The sequence below is a fragment of the Lygodium microphyllum genome, chromosome 1, assembly GCF_053477565.2.
Source record: "Lygodium microphyllum isolate KBCC chromosome 1, Lygodium_microphyllum_v1.1.10, whole genome shotgun sequence".
In the NCBI taxonomy this organism is placed as follows: domain Eukaryota; kingdom Viridiplantae; phylum Streptophyta; class Polypodiopsida; order Schizaeales; family Lygodiaceae; genus Lygodium; species Lygodium microphyllum.
In genome coordinates this window covers 134757798-134778087 of record NC_141135.1, presented here as the reverse complement: position 1 = coordinate 134778087, position 20290 = coordinate 134757798, and the positions used below count along the sequence as shown (strand labels likewise).

At 42.5% G+C, this 20290-nt stretch overlaps 1 long non-coding RNA gene across 1 annotated transcript; it reads left to right on the top strand.

Annotated features, from left to right (window-relative positions):
• The first annotated feature begins 1746 nt into the window (after positions 1-1746).
• LOC148041710 (uncharacterized) lies at positions 1747-2818 on the top strand. The gene is made up of 2 exons (XR_015692474.1): positions 1747-1857; positions 2408-2818. It is a non-coding gene; the product is annotated as an uncharacterized LOC148041710 (long non-coding RNA).
• The last annotated feature ends 17472 nt before the right edge of the window (positions 2819-20290 follow it).

Here is a 20290-nt window from a genome sequence, read left to right as displayed (position 1 = left end):
TCAACTAGCAAAGTCCCGATCTATTCCTCCAAGCCCTAATGTTCCCTTGATCCCTTCTCTCTCACAGCAAGACTTGGCTGCTCTTCAGAGGCAGGCTACCTTGTGTCCTCTCTTCCAAGATAAAGTGGAAAGATTGCAGTCCAGAATGGATTTGCTATGGTCTACATTTGAGCAGTTTCAAGAATATGTTCCACCAGACCATTATTTCTTTGTCCACTATCACTTACAGAAGTTGGCCTTCTACATGAAGCTTTCCACGATGGATTTACCTCTTCCAGAGGATGGATGGAGTGGGGCTTGGTCTGCTGAGTTACTAACAGAGGTAGTAAGGATGGTGTTTAAAGATTCTATCACGACAGATACCATGTTGATGTCATACATGTATCTATGAGGAGACTTGTTAATTCCAGATGAGGTGGATATGGCATGGTATGTGGGGGACATGGTTCTACAAGCTGTTTTGTATGTCAACCATTTGGAGTTGCGAATAGCTGACACGTTCCAGAGTTACTTCTCCAAAGTGGTTAATTGTCCTGATAAATCCTGGCATACTATGATTGATTCTGTGGTCCTGAATCAAAGACAGAACACAGCCCCTACCTATGCCCAGAGTACTAATCAACTGAGGGTGGATCTCTTAGCTTATCTTTCAAAACATAATCTGTTTGATTCTACCTTTTTTTATGCCTATCATAGAAGATCTCTCTTAGGACCTTCTGTTCCTACCCTCTTATATTACCAACAAGTGGCTCACCAATATGATCTATATCTTTCCCTTTGTCAATCCAATTCCACAACTATTTTACCCCTTCTTTTCCAACCTTTCTCTTTCCCTCAAATTCCCATTTTTACATACTGTTCCTTTATTGAGGATAGAGTATTTTTCCCTTCTCCACCATGTCCTTCTCCATCCATTCATGTAACTTCCACATTTCCTATTGATCAATTAACACCCTTTTTAAGTGATTCCATACAAATTTCTGCCACTCCTTTAAATCATTATTCCTTTTATGATTTTGCATACCCCTCACTTCGTCCACTTTTTCTTATTCCATTTCCCTCTCCTAACACTTCTATATCTCAACCACCTCAGTTATTTAGTGACTATGACGGGTTTGATCATCAGATTTCCAGAAGAAGGGGATGGAGCTCGAATGATTCCCTTACAGGACCTCAGATAAATTGGCCAGTAATTCCAGGAGAATGGACAGCTGCCAGTCAAGCATATCAGAACTATATTCATTTTGCTCAGCAGTATTCACAGTCTGCAGATCCTTCAGTGAGATTAACTGCTCATTTTGCTTGGTACCTGGCGTATATGCATAGGCACTCTCATAATGATTCCAAGCCTATTCCAAAGTTGTGCATGAATGTCAATGTGAGCATTGATTCCTAGCAGCTAGATATATTGTATTTTCATGCCCTTGTTTGCCTAGTAGATACCTTGTCCTGTTGGAAAGGATGTACTACCTTCAGTTTTTTCAGAATCCTCCCAAAACATTTGTAGATGAATCCTTATCTATGGATCGTTTCCGAAATCATCAATCTTTTAAGAGGGATCATCTTCATTGATACCTTTTCCAATGTATGGTGGATGATTTTTAATGAACATCTCTTTTTGGAGGAGTCATTCAGATGGTTGTGTTGTGTGTAGTGTTTGTGTTGTGAGTTCATTTATGTAAAAAGAATGTGGTGGTTTCCTATTGGATTGGATTTCGTGTGAGCTACATTTTGGAGAATTGTGGTGATGGGGTCGTGGTTGGAGAGTTGAAGATGCTGATACAGAAGAAGAAGAAGACAACCTCTTATATCCTTTACAAGTTTGTTGTGATTTCTAGTTTGATAAGAAGTGTTAAGGTATAAAGGGTTTTCCTTTCGTTGTATTTTTATATTAGATACAAGTTATAAGTTGGGATCGTGGTTGGATGGATTGTTTTTGAAGAGATATTGAATATCAAAGTTGAGCTTGTTGACTGAACTTGTATTCCCTTTTTCCTGGGTCACGAGGAGGCTTCCTTATTAAGTGTGGGGATATGTTGAGTGTTGAAATGACTTGTTTTTTGGCTGATTTTTGTTGTTTTTGAGAGCTGAATGGTTGATTTTATGAGATGATTGATTGTTTTGAAAGAGGTTTGAGAGTGTTTTGGATGATATTGATTGTGTTTTGGAAGTTCGTGATGTTTATTAGTAGAGATATGAGGTTTTGTGATGTTCTGATAGGTTCTGATTGGTTCTGTATAGCTTCTGTTTTGTTCTGTTTTGTTCTGATTATCTTCTGTAAGGAGAGATGGAGTATTGATTGATGAATATTGAGATATTGTGAAAGCTTATTGAATGGTTTTTGAGAGTTTGGAATGGTTTGAGTATGAGTTATGTGGTTTTGATGACCTTCTGTAACCTTCTGTAGGTCTTCTGTAGAGCTTCTGTCTCTGTTCTGTTCTGTACTGTAGCTGTTCTGTATGCTACTGTATGTGTTCTGATGGATGAGAGTGTAGCTTGGGAAAGTTTTCTAGCCTTGGAAAGAGGTGAATACAAGTGCAAAAGAGTTGAAAGAAGTGAAAGAAGCAGCTGCTAAAGACTGAAGTAAAGACTGGAGTGAAGTGACAGTAGTGAGCTATGAAAGGACACTGTAGTGGCTCTGGTGACTCTTCATATCAGACATACCTCTTGGGAGGGGTATCCACGACCTAAGAAGGATTATTGAGAGTGATTTTGAGAGATTGTAGTGAGGGTATGATGTACTATTGATGGAGAGAGAGAGAGAGAGTCAGAGATAGCCAATTCTACTAAAACAGAGTGATTGTATGTGAGAGATTGAGAGAGAAGACTATGAAGATATTGAAGATGAATACTATGTGATGTATTTCCATTCAAATATGGTGTATTCCTTTGCTTTCTTTGTTCTATTGATGGATTTTGTGAAGATGTTGAAGAGTATGGTTGATTCTATCAAATCCGTGGGAGATCTACATGATGTTGTATGAAGATTTGTTATGCCTGGTGTTCTTTTCTTCATTGTGATCATATAAAACATAATAAGCAAGCTTGTTGATGTTACAAGATAGATTTTCTTGCAAGAGAATTCCCTTTTCCTTGGTGTTCCTCTTGGGAATCCAGGCTCTAAGGCTTGCAAGAGGTTGGGGTTTGACTGAGCTAAATAACACAACACAATTGATGCTTGGTGTGTGGATTGGTCAATAGAGCTCTCATCAACGACTTGTGTGAGGGGCTTGTCTTGGGGCCTTGAGGTTGCACTACTTCCTATTTTTAGAACAACAGGGACATGGGGAGTATCGGGTTGCATCGATTTTGATGCAACATGCTGCAATTTTGGTCAATAGACCCATTGAGGCTTTATGGATTTGGTGGCTTTTAGTTCAAGCAGCTTGGCAGTTCTAGGCAGCTTAGAAGGTTTTGAAGATAGGTTAGAGTTAGCGGCTACGGGCACGCATGCCACACATGATCTTAGGCAACCAAATCCAATTGTTGCCTTCATAAAATCCTTGATCATGCAACAGGGCTTTAGGCACCCATTGCGGCTTGGCCATTCTCATTTGGTTTTATACCATTGACTCTATCTCCAAGGCTTAGGTTAGCGTGACATTTGGAAATTATAGGTCTATGCAAGTTGGCTTTTAGGAGGCTATGATTGTCATTTAGATACACATTTGAACTATGGCTAAGTGGTTTGGGTCATGTCTCCTTTGGGTTGTGGTTAGTTTATCCTAGTGGGGTGGAACAAGTCATGATCCCCCTCCTTAGACTTTCTACTAGGTTCCCCTACTATGTGGCTATGTGGGCTTAGGTGGAGCCATGCTGCCCTTGCTTAAAGCTGTCATTATGCGAACACTCCCAACGTCAAGGTGAATGCACTATGAGTCATAGTCAACATTGCAATGGGCTTGTTTCTTAAATGGGCAACCCAGCAACAATTCCCTGCCAATAATCTTAGTATTAGATAACACATAGAGGATCATAGGGAGGCTTTCGATCTTGATAGAGACCGCTACTTTGCACTTTCCTAGTAGTAGGTAGGATTGCCCCCTAAATGGGTTGAGCTTAGCATTTGTGGGCTGCAATTAGGGCTAACCAATGAGAGCCCAATGCTCATGGGTAAGGATATTGAAGTCAGTTCTCTCATTGATAAGCGCATCAAAAGTGTGTATTTTTTGAGTAGTGACTATTATTCGCAAGTAAGTAGGTGCTACTGCTTACTCCTCCGTGTCCTCGATCTCTGTGATAATGGCCACTCTTACATTTACAAGGGGTTGCGGCATTGGTGTCTCATGCAACGAATGGGTTGTAGGGTAGTACTTCTTGAGGCAACTACCATTGAAGAAGCCTATGCCTCCTCACCCTCTAAGGTCTCAATCTTGACATTGTTGATTGACTAATGTTGTAGATTTTTAAGGGCCCTAATCCTCTAAATTTCATTTTCTACTTATGGACCTTCACAGAGTACAGCAACACGAGATCGCCTTGCTCAAAGTCACATTGTTTGACATGCTTGTCAAACCAACTCTTGCATCGTGATTTTTCATAGATTAGCGCATGCGTAGCTAAGAGCCGGGTCTCAAAAAGACATTCCATCTCTTCTAGGCATTCTGTCCATGCCTCCTTCCCATCCCATCTCTCTTGCATTACTACTCTCAAGTTTGGAACAAAAAACTCAAATGGCAGGATCGCTTCGGTATCGTAGGTCAATTTGAAGGGTGTTTCCCCCACTTTCGTCTTGTAGGCCGTCCTACAGGCCCATAGCAATGCAATGAGCTTATTATCCTAATCACTTCATGAGGCAGAGACCACTTTAGTTAGGGCATTCACTAAGATTTTTTTCATGGATTCTCCTTGACCATTGGCTTGAGGATAGTAAGGTGATGATTTCCTATGGATGATTAAGAATGTGGATAGCAAATGAGCAATCACTTCATTAATGAAGTGCATGCCTTGGTTGCTAACTAGCTCAATGCGAGTACTGTACCACAAGACTGCTTTAGCCTAGCCTTTTTTATAGGACTCTCAAGTAATCTACATTCCAAGATCTAGACTATGTCATATGCCCAATATGGCATTAAGTTTGCTTGAACAAGTCTTTTTCACTAGACATGCTAAACAGGTGCATATCATGTAGGTCATCTACAATCCCGTGTCCACTAGTGGCTTCTCCTATGGGTATGCGAGACATGTGATCGGCCATGTAATATTGCTTGCCTTTGTGCATAAACACGAAAAATTCAAACTATAAAATTAGAAGCAGCCATCTAGCTATGCATCCTGTAGAGCATGGCTTATTTACAAGATAAAGAAAAGCTTGATGGTCCACAAAGAAGGTGAAAGGTGTAGCCCCAAAAGATAATGTCGAAACTTCTTTACAACAAATACTATGGCTAGGCCTTCCCTCTCTATTGTGGAGTAGTTTATCTCTATATCCTTGAGTTGTCTACTAACAAAGCTTACCGAATAGTCAAGATTGTGTTCACTAGGTTGGCACAAAACATCTCCCACAGCAAACTTTGATGCATCAATGTGCATGTGAAATGTTATGCTCCAATATGGGGCTTGTAGAATTGGAGAGGTAGTGAGATCCTTTCTCAATTCCTCATAAGCACGTTGGCACTCCTTGGTTCACTCAAATGAAAGGTGAGAAGGATCGAAGCTTGCACTTGAGAGCTATGGCGGGAGAGCAAGAGCAAGAAAGAGAGAGACAAGAAATGGGAACTCCAACAATCACAATGTGTGACCGGGCCTTCCTTTATTCAAACTATCACTAAAAGAATAACGAATAATGTGATGGTGACGGGTGCCCACCACCTGCAGTGTGCAGTGGAAGTGACTATCAATGTAGTAATACACGGGTGGTTAGGTGGAGGCGCCTTTATCCCCAACAACCTCCCACTTAAAGGCAAATCTGCCCTAGTGAGGAGTGAAAAAGAAAAAGAAAAAGACAGTACAACATGTACACATGTACAACAAGATGAGGAAATACGTCATCTCATCCCACGCCCATCAACCTCCTGAGGAAGGCAAAGTGCTATGTAGAGAGGCTTTTTATGAGCAGATCTGCAGGATTCTGGTCAGTTGAGATCTTGACAAGATCAACAAACTTTTCCTCAATGACCCCACGTATGAAGTGATACCTCACCTCAATGTGTTTTGTCTCCGCATGGAAGACCGGATTCTTGGCTAACTAAATAGCATTCATAGAATCCGAATGCAGTGTAGGAATAGCATCAATACCAAGGTCAGCAACCAAATGACCCAACCAAATGGCCTCCTTGCAAGCCTCAGTGGTTGCAACATACTCGGTCTCTATAGTAGAAAGGGCCATGCATTTCTACACCCTGGACATCCAAGAAACAGCACCTCCAACATATGTGAATACATAGCTGGAAGTGGACTTCCTACTATCTGCATGTCCTGCATAATCAGAGCCAGTGTATCCCACGGCTCCTGTATCTTGGCTACCATAGCATATGCACATATCTGCAGTGCCCTTTAGGTACCTCATGATACCCTTCATGCCATCCCAATGCTTCTTGCCAGGTGTAGCCATATAGCGTGCCACAACACCAACTGCAAAGGCAATATCTGGATGAGTGGCTATCATGGCATACATAAGACTGCCCACTGTGGATGCATAGGGAATCTTGGCCATCTCGGCCCTCTACTCATCTGTCTGCAGGACAATCAGCCTGTGATACCTTCACATAAGAAGGCAATGGACAGCCAATAGACTTTACGTCTTGCATGCGGAAGCGCTCAAGGACTTTATGAATGTACTCCCTCAATGATAAGTAGAGGATTCCTTGATGCCTGTCACGTCTAATGCGCATACCAAGTATCTGAGCGGCCTGTCCTAGATCTTTCATCTTAAAGCTCTTCTTGAGTTGAGCCTTAAGAGTATCTAGCTCATCATGAGCTTTACCTGATCAGCATATCATCCACATAGAGAACCAAAATCAATAAAGAACCATCACGCGCTTTCTTCTTGTAAAGACACGGATCCATAGCACTCCTGCTGTAGCCCTGTGACTGCATAAAGGCATCAAACTTATGATACCACTCCCTAGGTGCATGTTTCAAGCCATAAAGACTTTTCTTCAATTTGCACACTAGGTGCTCCCTGCCAGGTCCTGCAAAGCCCTTAGGCTGCTTCATATAAATCTCGTCATGCAAGTCCCCATGTAGGAAAGCCGTCTTGACATCCATCTGGTATAAATCCAAGTCAATCTGAGCGACCAAAGCCAAGACTAAGAGCAGGGTGGTCATCTTAACCATAGGAGAACAGACCTCATCAAAGTCCACACCATGCTCCTACTTAAAACCCTTTGCTACAAATCTAGCCTTGTATGCCGGCTTGGGGTGTCCAAGGCTACTTTTCAGCTTGTACACCCACTTGCATGGCAAAGCTTTCTTGCTCGTAGGCAAGGAAACCAAATCCCAAGTGTCATTCTTATGCAAGGAGTCTATCTTAGACTGCGTAGCCCTCTCCTAGGAGTGACTGTCTCCCCTGTGCATAGCCTCATCATAAATGAAAGGCTCTCATGTATCTCTAACCAAGACATAATGCATCGAGGGCTAAAATCTATCAGGTGTACATCTGTCTCTAGTAGACCATCTCACGGTAGGCTCTATTCCCTACCTAGTTGCCTGTCCAACACCCTGACCATGAGCATCTACTGCAGCTGTAGGCTGTCCAATTGGCTATGTGGGAGGCTCCTCCTAAAATATGACCTTGCAGATCTCAATAACTCTCTCAGGCTACCGATGTATCTTGTCTTCATGGGAGACTACATCATGACTACGGATGATTTTTCGTGCCTGTGGATCCCAGAGACAGTAACCCATCTCACCTACATCCCCATAACCAAGGAAAATGCATTTGACACTTTTAGGATCCAACTTATTTCTCTTGTCCATGGGCACATGGCAAAATGCCTCACATCCAAAGACATGGAGATGCGCATAAGAGAGAGGTTTTCCAGTCCATACCTCCTCTGCAAACTGGAAATCCAAACCACTAGAAGGTGATGTGTTTATGACATGCACAACTATACTAACTGCCTCAGCCCAAAAGCTCTATGGTAGGCCTACATGGCTAAGCATACTACGTACACGCTCCTAGATGGTTCTATTCATCCGCTCAGCCAAACCATTCTTGGGGGAGGTGTAGGGGGCAGTCAACTGATGCTTAATACCCCTCTCATCACATAACTGCTCAAAAGCACGTGAGACATACTCACCCCCATTATCTATCCTTAGGCATTTTAGCCTATACCCAGACTGGTTCTCAACCAATGCAAGCCATCTCTAAAACACAACCAAGACATCAGATTTCAGCTTAATGGGATAAGCCCAAACTTTCCCTGAAAAATCATCTATGAAAGTAACAAAATACTTGGAACCACCCATAGAGTGACAAGGCATGGGCCCACAGACATCCGAATATACTAATGCCAAGGGCTCACTCATGCGTGGCCTACCAAACTTCTTATGTGTAGACCTAGTCTGCTTGCCATAAAGACAATGCTCACATGAATCAAAACATGCATAATCAAGGGGCGGTAAGTACTGCAAAATAGAAAGCATTTTCATTCCTTTCAAAGATATATGGCCCAAACGGGCATGCCAAAGAGATACATGTGGGATAGAACCCACAAACAAAACAAGATCAAGGGAAGAAGCTGATACAATCAAGGGATAGAGGCTGCTAGCCTTGGCACCTCTTGCAATCACAAGTCTGCCACGAGTGATCTTCCATGCAAAGTCTCCAAAAGATACAACCTACATCATCAAGCTGTCCAACTGACATGAGACTGCGTGTCAAAGCAAGTACATGACGTACATCCTGCATAACAAAACTGTTGCCATAAGGAAACTGCAGCCTAACAGCACCAATGCCCACAATATCAAGAGAGCTATCATCACCCAAGCGCACAGAGCCCGAAATAGTATGGTATGAATGAAACCACTCTCGGCAAGGTGTCACATGAAAAGACACACCTGAGTCCAAGATCCAACACTGTGCATACATAGAGTGTATCTCTATCATGTGCGAAGCACTAGAAGAAGTTGCAAGGATATAATCATCATCATCAACATCCTCAGGCTGCATAACATTGATCTCTTCAATTTTAACACTGGACTTTGCACGCACTATGCTACAATCAGAAGACTTATCCTGCACTTTGTCTTTCCCCTTATCTTTGTGCATTTCATTGCGCAATTCATGGCATTGTGGCTTAATATGGCCCTTTTTCCCACAATGGTGACAAGTAACATCTGCATTCCTGCCACAGGATTTACTACGTGACTTCCCACGAAACTTGGACCAAAATTTCTGAGAATCCCGTCCACGGCCATGCTTTCCATATCCATCATTCCTGCCTCTAATTGTCATAGCATGCGACATACGAGAGGCATCCAAATTATTACGGTTAACCTCTTCCTACAGAAGAGCACTCTCAACATCAAATAATTTCAAGGTAGCAGTAGAGGCACATAATCCAGTGCGGAATATATCCCATGACCCATTAAGAGTACCAAGCAAGAAAAGAGGAGTGACATCCTCTACAAAAGTGATGTCCTGCGAAGTCAAGTTCTTGAGTATAGCATGGAACTGGCTCAAGTGAGCAGACATAGTCGCATTCTTCTTCATGCGCAGATCCATAAGCTACTTCAGCCAATACATCTGACTCGCTGGACTTTTCTTATCATAGAGATTCTTAATTTTATTCCACAACTGCCATGATCTCTGTTCTTCCTCAAATACATTGTAATGAACCTGTTCTGTGAGAGATAATACAATAATGGACTTGCATAACTCATCAAGCTCAAGCCATTCCTCATATGGCATAGTTGGAGATGGATGGCCACTCAACCTCAAAGGTTTGATCTGCGATTTTTGCACCAACACCTGCCAAATTTGGCTCTTCCAATAAGAGTAATTTATACCATCAAGCTTAATGATGTTGAAAATAGCACTTTCACTGGACAAACTCGCCATAATGCAGGCTGGAAGACTGTAGACAATTCAAAACTACTTGCTATTTACTATAGAAAATGACAAAAAATCACCAAAATCTAGAGAAAATGGCAAGAAAAACCAAAGCTGCTGTCCACCAAGTACTAGTGAAAGTACATCATTTCAAAATATTTTAGCATGAAAATTTCATGTCAATCCATACATATATGCTTGTTGTAATAAATTACAGATTTCAGTAAATGAGAGCTAACAGTGCCAAAATCGGATCCCAGGTCAATCAGATACTGCCAAGGCCAAAGCTGACATCATATGGGCATAACATAGGCATATGAGAGTCGATAAGCATGAATCCAACACCCAAACATGTCATACAAACATCTGCCAGTGAGTAGGCACACCCCCAGTCAACGTGGCAAAGTGTTCTTGCCACTACCAAGACTTGACATAAGTAGGTGTCAGCTCACAAAGAGAGGGACCCAAAGCAAAGAGTCAGCTCATAAGCACTAGAGAAACCAAAACATATGAACCATGCATCATCCTGAAGGGTAGAAGATCCCAAATAGTCTCAAAAGCTCAAAGAGCGTAGATCGCCTACTCAATGGCTGTCAAGCATCCAAAGACGCTCCCACTGGCACAAAAGCCGTAAATATCAAGCAACAAAGCTCGAACAAATCATGTACAAGCACCAGTGACAAGTGTCCAAGATCAAGCATCAATGGTATATCCCGGACATGTAGGCAGTAGAGCATCTGTATGTAGCATCCATAAGCATGTAAGACATCAAGTACATCCCAAAATACAACTCTGTCAAGCCAATAAATAGCTCAAGTAAGCTCTGGGAATCCAAGGTCAAGCCAAGACTGAGCTCCAGTAGCAATAGGCTCCAAACAATGTAACTAGCATGTAGTAATGGCATAGGCTAAGCATGTCAAGACCGGTTAGACATAAGCAACATACATGCCATAAGTACATCCAAGACGGAGCATCCAAATTCTTTGCAAAGCGAGCTCAAGCTCAACCAATGATCCCGAATCAAAACCAAGCTCTATGTCGAGCCCCAAGTGTCAATACATCACCATATATGCCTGAAACATAGCCCAAAAAGCATAGGCATAAGTATACATGAGTGAAATGACTTTAGCTCAACTGTGTACAGCAGTAATTTACTGTTCAAAACTGAGAATTTCAACACCAAAATTAGCTCCAAATGGTTGCCAAACAATAGGCATACATTCCCCTAACATCCGGGCATCAAATGGGACCAACCAAGCATCAAATGACAATGCCAAACAAGTTGTAGCATCAAATGTCAGTGTAACACTGTTGTGTAATGTCTATGAGCTACTGTAAACAGTCTTGGGACTATGCAAATCAGACCCAAAACATCACCCAAGTCAAATGCAAGTGTCAATGCTCAATGCCAAGTGCTCAAGGGCTCCAAATGAGCCAAAATCAAGTGCCAAAGGAGGGGGAGAGCTGCTGTTGTGACTGTCAATGCTGAAGACACATATGGGAGGGCTGCATGATTATGCCAACTGTAAATGCTGGTCATGGGGCTGCAAAAAATGGTGGTAAAGCTTCGGAGGGGTCTGGTTAAAGCCAAGGAAAGCCTCAAACAAGCTCTAGCAAGGGGAGAGCAGCCCACATATGAAATGAGAGCTGGGAGTGTAATGGCTACCCTGTGTTCTTCCAGATCTAAAAACTGAGGTAAACCTTGTAAAGAGTGAAGCAATACCTCTGTGTGAATGCCTTGAGGATGCCCAAAGGGGTTGGGAAGGTGCTTTGGGAAGCCGGGGAGTGACGGGAGTTCGAAGGAGTCGAATATGGTTGCCGGGAAGGAGACCCAATGCAAGTGGGGAGTCGATGGGAAGCTAAGAATGCCACAAACCAAGCTCAAGAGTCAGGAAGCCGAGCTTTGATACTAGTTGAAAGGTGAGAAGGATCGAAGCTTGCACTCAAGAGCTATGGCGGGAGAGCAAGAGCAAGAAAGAGAGAGACAAGAAATGGGAACTCCAACAGTCACAATGTGTGATCGGGCCTTTCTTTATTCAAACTGTCACTAAAAGAATAAAGAATAAAGTGACGGTGACAGGCGCCCGCCACACCTGCAGTGTGCAGTGGCGGTGACTGTCAGTGTAGTAATATACGGGCGGCTAGGCGGAGGCGCCTTTACCCCCAACATCAAATACGATCAACAACTCTTGTAAAGTGGTCTAGCAATCAATGCATAGTTCAAGAAGAAGCACCGATAGTACCTTGTGTGTCCAAAGAAACACCAAAATCCCTTATAGTTCATTGGTGGTGGCAAGTTGACAATAACCCTGATTTTGGAGAAGTCAATCAATGTCGTTTTTGGATACCACATGCCCTAGGATACATCTGTGTTTTACCCAAAACTGGCACTTTAAGGGGTTTAAAGAGAGATTATACAATCTACACCATTCAAAGACTATGCAAAGCTTTTTTAGGTGTTCCGCCCAACTCGCCCAACTAGAGTGTATGCATTGGTCATCAACGAATACCTCTAGTTCTTTCCTAAGCATGTCCCTGAAGATGGCGCACATTAGATGCTAAAAGGTGGCAAGTGCATTAGTCAGCCCAAATTGCATGACTATATAAGAAAATACGCCCCATTTCGTGGCAAATAACATCTTGTGTCTATCATCTGGGTTCACCTAAACTTGGTTATAGCCCAAGAAGCCATCCAAGAAATTGTAGGCTTCTTTTCCCATTACTCTCTCAAGTATGTGCTCCATGTAGGGAAATGGAGAATTGTCTCTCTTAGTTGCATCATTGATTTTTTTGTAGTTCACGCGCACTCGAATCTTTCCATTCTTTTTTAGGACAATCATGATGGGTGATACCCACTCCATGTCCTCAATCTCATAGATGAATCCAGTCTTCAATAGTTTATCGATCTCTTTCTTCACGGTAAGAGCATGCTTCAAATTCATTGGGTAAGGTCATTACTTTACTGGTGTTGAATTCGGAGTCATTGGAATGTTATACATTATGACTCTCAAATCGACTCCTTTGAGTTCATCTAAACACCAAGAAAACACGTCTATCTACTCTCGCAAGAGAGCAACGAGACCAAGCTCCTCTCTCTTGGTTAGGTCATCAACTATAAACACATGGGTTCAGGCTCCTCTCTCTTGGTTAGGTCATCAACTATAAACACATGGGTTCAGGCTTCTCCCCTTCCCTTGCTAAGTTGACTTCCTTTACTTTGGCAGGCCCTTCTATCAGTTCGCTTGCTATCCCCACCTCTTCACTTCCAATAAGATCACTACCCTATCTCCCTTCTTGAACTTAGTGAAGCGCTTTGGTAGGTTATGGGGCTTCCTTTGTTGTTCGGCCTCTGGCCCCTTTGGTTGCCCTCTCTTTTTCTCCTTCAAATGTCTACACCTTAGATGGACCCGCAAGTCCCCTTGGTGCATCTAGTTTTAGGTAGTCGGGGTATCTCTGGATCTTGCCCTCATAGCTTACTTCCAATTTCGAGCAAAACTCGCAACCCTCACTAAAGGAGGGAGTATAATCTATGAGGTTGGAAGTAAACTAGAGTGTTCCATCACAACTCTAAGGTTGACTTTGTTCTGAAAAGAGGCATGACACTAGGCTGGACTAGCCCTACTTGCTCATAGTCATGCCTAAGTGATCCAAACCAAGTGTGATCACATTCAACTCTGAAGACTCCTCTTTCAGTTCTAAAAGAGTTGGCTCTCCGTGGCTTGGATTCTACTCGTATTTGTTTGATTAGTCGGCCGTCTGTGTCATACTCTATCGTCTCGGCCTCTTCTTTAATTTCCTCATTTGCGGGGAGTAACAGTTCGTACTCATCATCCGAATCACTACATTCTAACTGCTCATCATTGTTAGGTCTCTATTCTCAACCCTTTTTTCATTTTCAATCAATGCCCAATTGTACATAAGGTTTAGGCCGTGTACCTTGATCAATTTCCATTTTGGCCCATCCATGAGGTCTTGGAGTGGCTTGAGATTGGTGGCTGGGTTACTAGCTAGCTCCCTTATCAAGTACTTGAGAATCCCTTGGAGCTTAAGTCTATTAGAAAGAATATGGAAAGGGTCAAAAGTTTGTCATCTGCTAGGGCTTTTGTCCATCGTGCAAAGTGGTACTACTAAAGGTGGGGTTTTACCCTTTGGTAGTAGTTGGGATGTGTGGCTATACAGGACTCACCTAAGGTCTTTATAGGCTACTTATAATCCTCTTCTTTGTCTGAAAATGGTAGATCAATAGTGGCTAGCACATGCATCCAATCCTGCTCATCTTCAAGACAAGGAATATAATTAGTTAATGGCCCATACGAATTCCTAGAATGTGAGTCTCCCTTTAAGATAGAGGGGATGGCATCCAAGTCAAATGATGGTGTGGTCTTCCAGGTGTCCATCTCAACTACTGGTGCTACCTCCAACCTATTATCTAGGAATAAAATATCGTTGCCCCAATCTTCTATCACTCGTGTATTTTGCATCCAAGGTTGACCTAGCAAGATGTCGTAGTCCACTCCTTTCATGACTATGAATTTCACTGAGAATTGGACTCCCACTATCTTCAAAGGCCAGTCTTTTAGCACTCCAAATGGTTTGACTTTGATGCCATTAGCTAATGTGACATTAAACCTTGCAATCTCCATCGAAGGGTCACCCCATGCTTGTAGGACTACATGGCTAATCACATTGACTCCCACTCATGTGTCTACAATCCTCCTTCTTGTGACATCTCCTAATGCTACCATTGGTAGGACCGCATGCATCTCTATGCCCTCCCAGAAAGCATTTGCGTGCAAGGACTTAGGCACTAAATTTAGTGTTAGGCTTGATATCTATGTGGTTGCATCGTGGTCATGCAAATCAACTACTCCTAGCTCGTTAGATCCCTCTACCCACTACTTTAACTCTCACCATAATGAGGAACTTTGCCTAAGCAAATCCCCCATTGGTGGGTAGGGGCCGATATCAATGTTGTAAGCAGGTTGCTGGCTGGTTGCCCTTCATTATGCTCTACACTCTTTTGCCACTGTTGTTGGAAAATCTGCCCACTTGTGGCACCTAGGCTTCGTCTTTGTGGTGCCACATGGGGTGCAGATGCTTCTCTTGATTCTATGTGAGTAGGCAAGATGGGCATGCTCACACTGGAGAACTCGTCGACCTCGTCTTCTCGAATGGTCTTGACATCCTTTAGGTGCTCTTAGGCCTCTCTCACCCACTCCTTAAACTTGTCAACCACTTCCAATTCATGCCTATAATCGAGATATTCCCCAACCTCGGCAGTCCCCTTCTCTGATGTCTTAGGAGCAGATATTTCCGCTTCTGCATTCGTGACTTACTTACCCTTTAGTAGTGTAGTGGCACTATCAATTTTGAGTGGGATTTGTGTCTCAGCTCTCTTTCTTCTCCTCCTATGACTCCTCTTCCCTATGGAGACTGCGTCAAGGTTGCTAGGTCCAGGTAATGAGATACAGGCTTTCCTCATGTGCACCCTGGTCATGACATTCAACAAGATAAAAGTGGCCTCGCCATCAAGTGTCTCAACTCCAAATATCCCCAAAGGTATGGATAGCATGATCGTTGAACTTGTGGACAATTTTTGCTTAGGGTACTCAACATACAAATGAGTGATTCCACACTTAGGGCATCTCAAGTTGGCCTTTTCTCAATTAGCTTGCTCTCATTCATGGCAACGAGATGATATGTGTCCTAGGTGGCCGCAAGTCCAGCATATGCGATAGGTTCTTGGTTTTGACCTCCTAGGCCTCTACCCCTTCTTCAGTCTAACCCCATTACCAGTACTGGTCCAAAATCCATTAGAATGGGATTATCCTCTTCATCATAAGAGACATAATGCACTGGAGCATTGCTCTTCAATGGATGTGTCACGAAGTGTCCATGTGGCCCAGGTATCCCTATGGGGTTGATGTCCATCCTAGGGATAGCTGACCTTGAATCAGTGGGTGTTAGAAGAGCTAATGGAGCTCCCCTTTCATAAGGTGGTAGTCTATTCCCTAGGTAGTAAGGCTAATCGTATGGCTGCGGGTATGGAAACCACCTCAGCAATTGGCAATGCATTGCATCATGGCCAAACCTACCACAATTGGCACAGGCTTTGGATCTAGGATCCATGCACTCGACTGAAAGGTGGTTTCCTCCTCAATGTAGGCATTGCACATGAGGTCTTGCAAGCCTTCTCATCATCTCTTGAAGCCTAGCTAACTCTAGCTTCATGTCTGCTAACTCCAGGCTCTCTGATCGACATTCTTTCCTTTCTCTTGGGTGCTTTGGCTCGATCTCTCACTAGTGGTCGTAACCCTCTCTGAGATCCTAGAGGTTGTGCTATCTTAGCTTGTGGTCCTTGAGCTTCTCTCTCTGAGGTAGGTTGTCTACTCGTATGGCTTCTTCAAGACCCTAGCTAGCACATCCCTTTTCATGTTCAAGTTGCTCACTAAGACCTTGTAAAGCTCTTCACTCCTAATTCTGCTTATGAACACAATGGAGACTACTCATTCAATAGGTAGCTTTGCAGCTGGGATTCCCTTAGAAAGAGAATCCGCACATGGGTGACGTAGTCTCAAATATCCTCCTTGTCCTTTTGATTAATGCTCATCAATCAAAAAATAAGGTCATTCAAGTATCCTACCTCAAAGAATCTCTTAATGAAGAGACTCTTGAGATTGTTGAAATTATTCCATTTATTATTATCTAGACTACTATACCATGTCCGTCCTTTATCCCCAAGGCAAAGACCAAAAGCATGTGTATGTTGGGTAGGGTCTGTTAGGCCGTTCGCCTCTCGTATACATGCCCTACTCTACAAAACTATATGGGTCGTTATTGGGTTGATACTTGTCGAGTTGCTTGGCAACTACAGGTATCTTTGTTTGACTTTTTGAATTCAAAGTAATACCTAGTCCTGTTAGCAACAAAGTTGCTAAGGCTACTCCGCTCTGCTCTATAGCCATGTTATCTATGAGAAGCTCACTCAGGTCGGCTTCAAGCACTCTTTCCCTCTCGATGTTGTTGGATCCTATTTTGTTTCTATTGGCAAGTGCTAAAACTCACTCGACCTCTGACATTTCTATCTCCTACCTCAACCTTCTCTAAGCTTGTTGCTCCTGATTATAGGTGGCTATGTCTTGAAGCCCTTTCTTTGCCAATCTCTGCTCTTCCTTGAGGTCCGCTATGATGTCCTTGGCTGGTCTTCCATGGTGCTCCATTTTGGCTTGCAAGTCATATCGATTTATCATTTGCTAGATGTTTTGGGAAGTCTCCCAAGTCAAGCTCACCTCTTTTGAGATTAGTGCTGGATCCTAACATTTTGGCAGTCTCTTGGGCTACTAGAGTGTCAATCAAGCTTATCAACTCGAGTAAGGTTGAGTCCCTAATCATATCATCTCCTAGTGCTCTCCAAGAGGCTTTCTTTGAGGCTTAGTGTCCTCAGTCGTGCGTTCAAGATCTGAGGGTATTCTCTTATTAGTAGGTTCATTTGATGTTGCTTATCTTGTGTGTGAATTCCTTGTTATTTCAGACAGTTCTCAGATTTAAGTGCACTCAAGTGCTCGTGGGGTACTTCCTTATATGCATGGTGCAAAATCAGGCTTTCATCTTTCTAGGTGCACTTCAAGTGATTATTCATGCAATGTGTGACCGTGATGAAAACAATGCGGTACAACACATACTTTTCTAGTTTGCTCCTGCAAGTGGTGGTCACTCTAACGGGTTCATTTGTGTCCTTTGAGATGTTTCGGATGGGTGGTTTGAGAGGTTGTCTTCACATCCACTTCCTAGGCCGCTAAGTCACAAGTTTTGGAGTATGGAGGCTCTATGAGCCTTTCAATGTCTAGAGGCCTACAAGGGTGTTGTTTAGCTCCAATTTGTGGGCTTTGTCTTGTCTAGGGCATGCTAGTTTTATCTACTTCCAGGTTCAGTTTTCCGTGTCCAAGTATCAAGCATCCCATTCCCAAAATCGAACTCTCCGATTCTGGTTTATCCAAGTGCTCGAGTCGGATGGTCCGAGTCTAAGTCCAAGTAGGACAATTCGAATAGGGTGGTCCGAGTTTGAAGGCTCAAATGAATGAGATGTGTCCGAGTAGACAAGCGGTCCAAGTGTCTGCGGTGTTGAGGAAGGATTCATAGCTCAAGGTATTAACTACCACATTATCCTTCCTAGGACAATACTTGATGTTAAAGTAAAAATCCTAAAGGACTTCTATCTAAGTTTTTTATCTCATGTTGAGTTTTTGCTATGTGAAGATTTACATTAGGCTATTGTGATCTATTACCGATGAGATTTGTAGCCTAGCAATAGGTAGCATCTCCATAATTTGAGGAAAATGTTTGTTGTGTGAGTTCTAGGCCATGCTTCATAATATAGCTCCCCCATGAGGCTTGAGCTTTGTTGAAGTATATCATATTGGATTGCCTTTCTTGAAATCAATACCTCATTAATGGCAAGAATGCCTAGATCAGTGACCTTCAAAATCCTATTCAACTTGCATCAATGGATTCAAAGTTCAAGAGCATTTGTCAATCCAAAAGGCATGACCAAAAACGGAATGACCATGATGGGTGCAAAATGTAGCTATTGGAGGACCTTTATCCTTGATCCTTATTATGATGGTAACCTCACCTCATATCTATCTTAATGAAGATCTTTGCTTCTTGTAACCTATTCAACAAAAAATCAATCCTAGGAAAATGATATTCATTCTTGATTCCCACACAATTCAATCATATGTAGTTAGTACATATGTGAAAGAAGCATCCTTGCTCTTTTAAAATTTTGCATGTACTCCCCAAGGTGAATTGCTTAGGTGAATGAATCCTTGCTCCATTAGAAGATGCAATTTCTCCTTGAAATCAATAGCTTGAGGGAGGATTTGTGTGAATCTCAGTGTAAGAAAACAAAAAATAAAAAAGAAGCAAGCAAAAGAAAATTTTAAAATATAAGGCAAAGTGGAAAAAGGCGGATCGACACAGTAGAAATAAGAGGAAAAAGGGCCAAAAGGGAAAAGACACCTTAAAAACCCAAGGCGAGTGCAAAAATTGAATAGGTGCATTTTTAAATGCAAAGGCACCCCTAAATCTTTGTAAAGGAGTGTGAGGCTCCCTCCTATGCAATTTGTAAATAGTAGACAAGTATGGGTGCAGCCACAATGTAAATAGAGGGTGATAGGAAAAGAAGACCTAGGCCAAATGGCCTGTCATGTAAAAAGGGGGTGGGTGCCCAAAAGGGATTAGGGCGGCATGTATAAAAGCCAAAAAGTAAACAGAGAAGCTCATTCTTGTGTGTGGCCAAAAGGAGCTCTTCTCTTCTTCTTCTTCTTCTTCTTATTCTTATTCTTATTCTTATTCTTATTATTATTATTCTTCTTCTTCTTCTTCTTCTTCTTCCTCTTGCTTGCTTGTGCTTGTGCTTGAGAGAGAGTGTGTGTGAGGGTGAGGAATCGCGGTGGAGAAGCTCTCCATCTTCTCCTCTCTTCTTCTTCTTCTTCTTCTTCTTCTTCTTCTTCTTCTTGTCTCACACGTGGAAATTGAGCATGGAGCTTGGAGCTTGAGGATCAAGCTTGCTTGAGCTTGCACCCTAGATCGTGGAGCTACCGGAGTGGTTGAGGTAGATAGGTAGGAAGCAAGGGAGTTTGAAGAGGCATTCAATCTCCTTAGCAAGTAATTTTTGTGATTTTTTGGATCTGGATAAGTAGATCGGATTAGTGTAGGCATTTGGTTGTGATTTGAATGCATTAGGATAATGAAAAAATAAGAAAAAGAAGGTTATGCACAGTAGGGTTTCTGTTGTTATAAATGGGCCAAACAAGGAAAAAGGGAGAGAAAAAGAGCTTTAATGTGTAATGCATGAAAAGGAAGAAAGGGGGAAGATACAAATTGAGTAGAGAAGGGCTTTAATTGGCCAGGAATAGGTGGGAGAGCTCATTTGCTCATTTGAGAGCTTGAGAGAGAGAGAGAGAGAGAAAGAAAGAGAGAGAGAGAGAGTTATAGGTAAAGAGGAGAGATTGTGCATGGTGATCTTTATCACAGTGTATTTTGGCCCTCCAGGTATGTTTTCGATGTTGCTTAGTGCTTGTTGATTATTGTCAACACCTTGGTTGCAATCATTAGCAAGGAGCGTGTAGGATTTTTAAAGAATTTTCATCATTCTATAACTCACCATCATAATCGGACACACATTGCAAGGTCCGATTTCCCTAGTCAGACTACTCGATTTCGTCCGTTTTGAACACACCTTTCCTTGTCCGAGTCACTAGACAACTAAATAATAAGATTTGTGGAAAG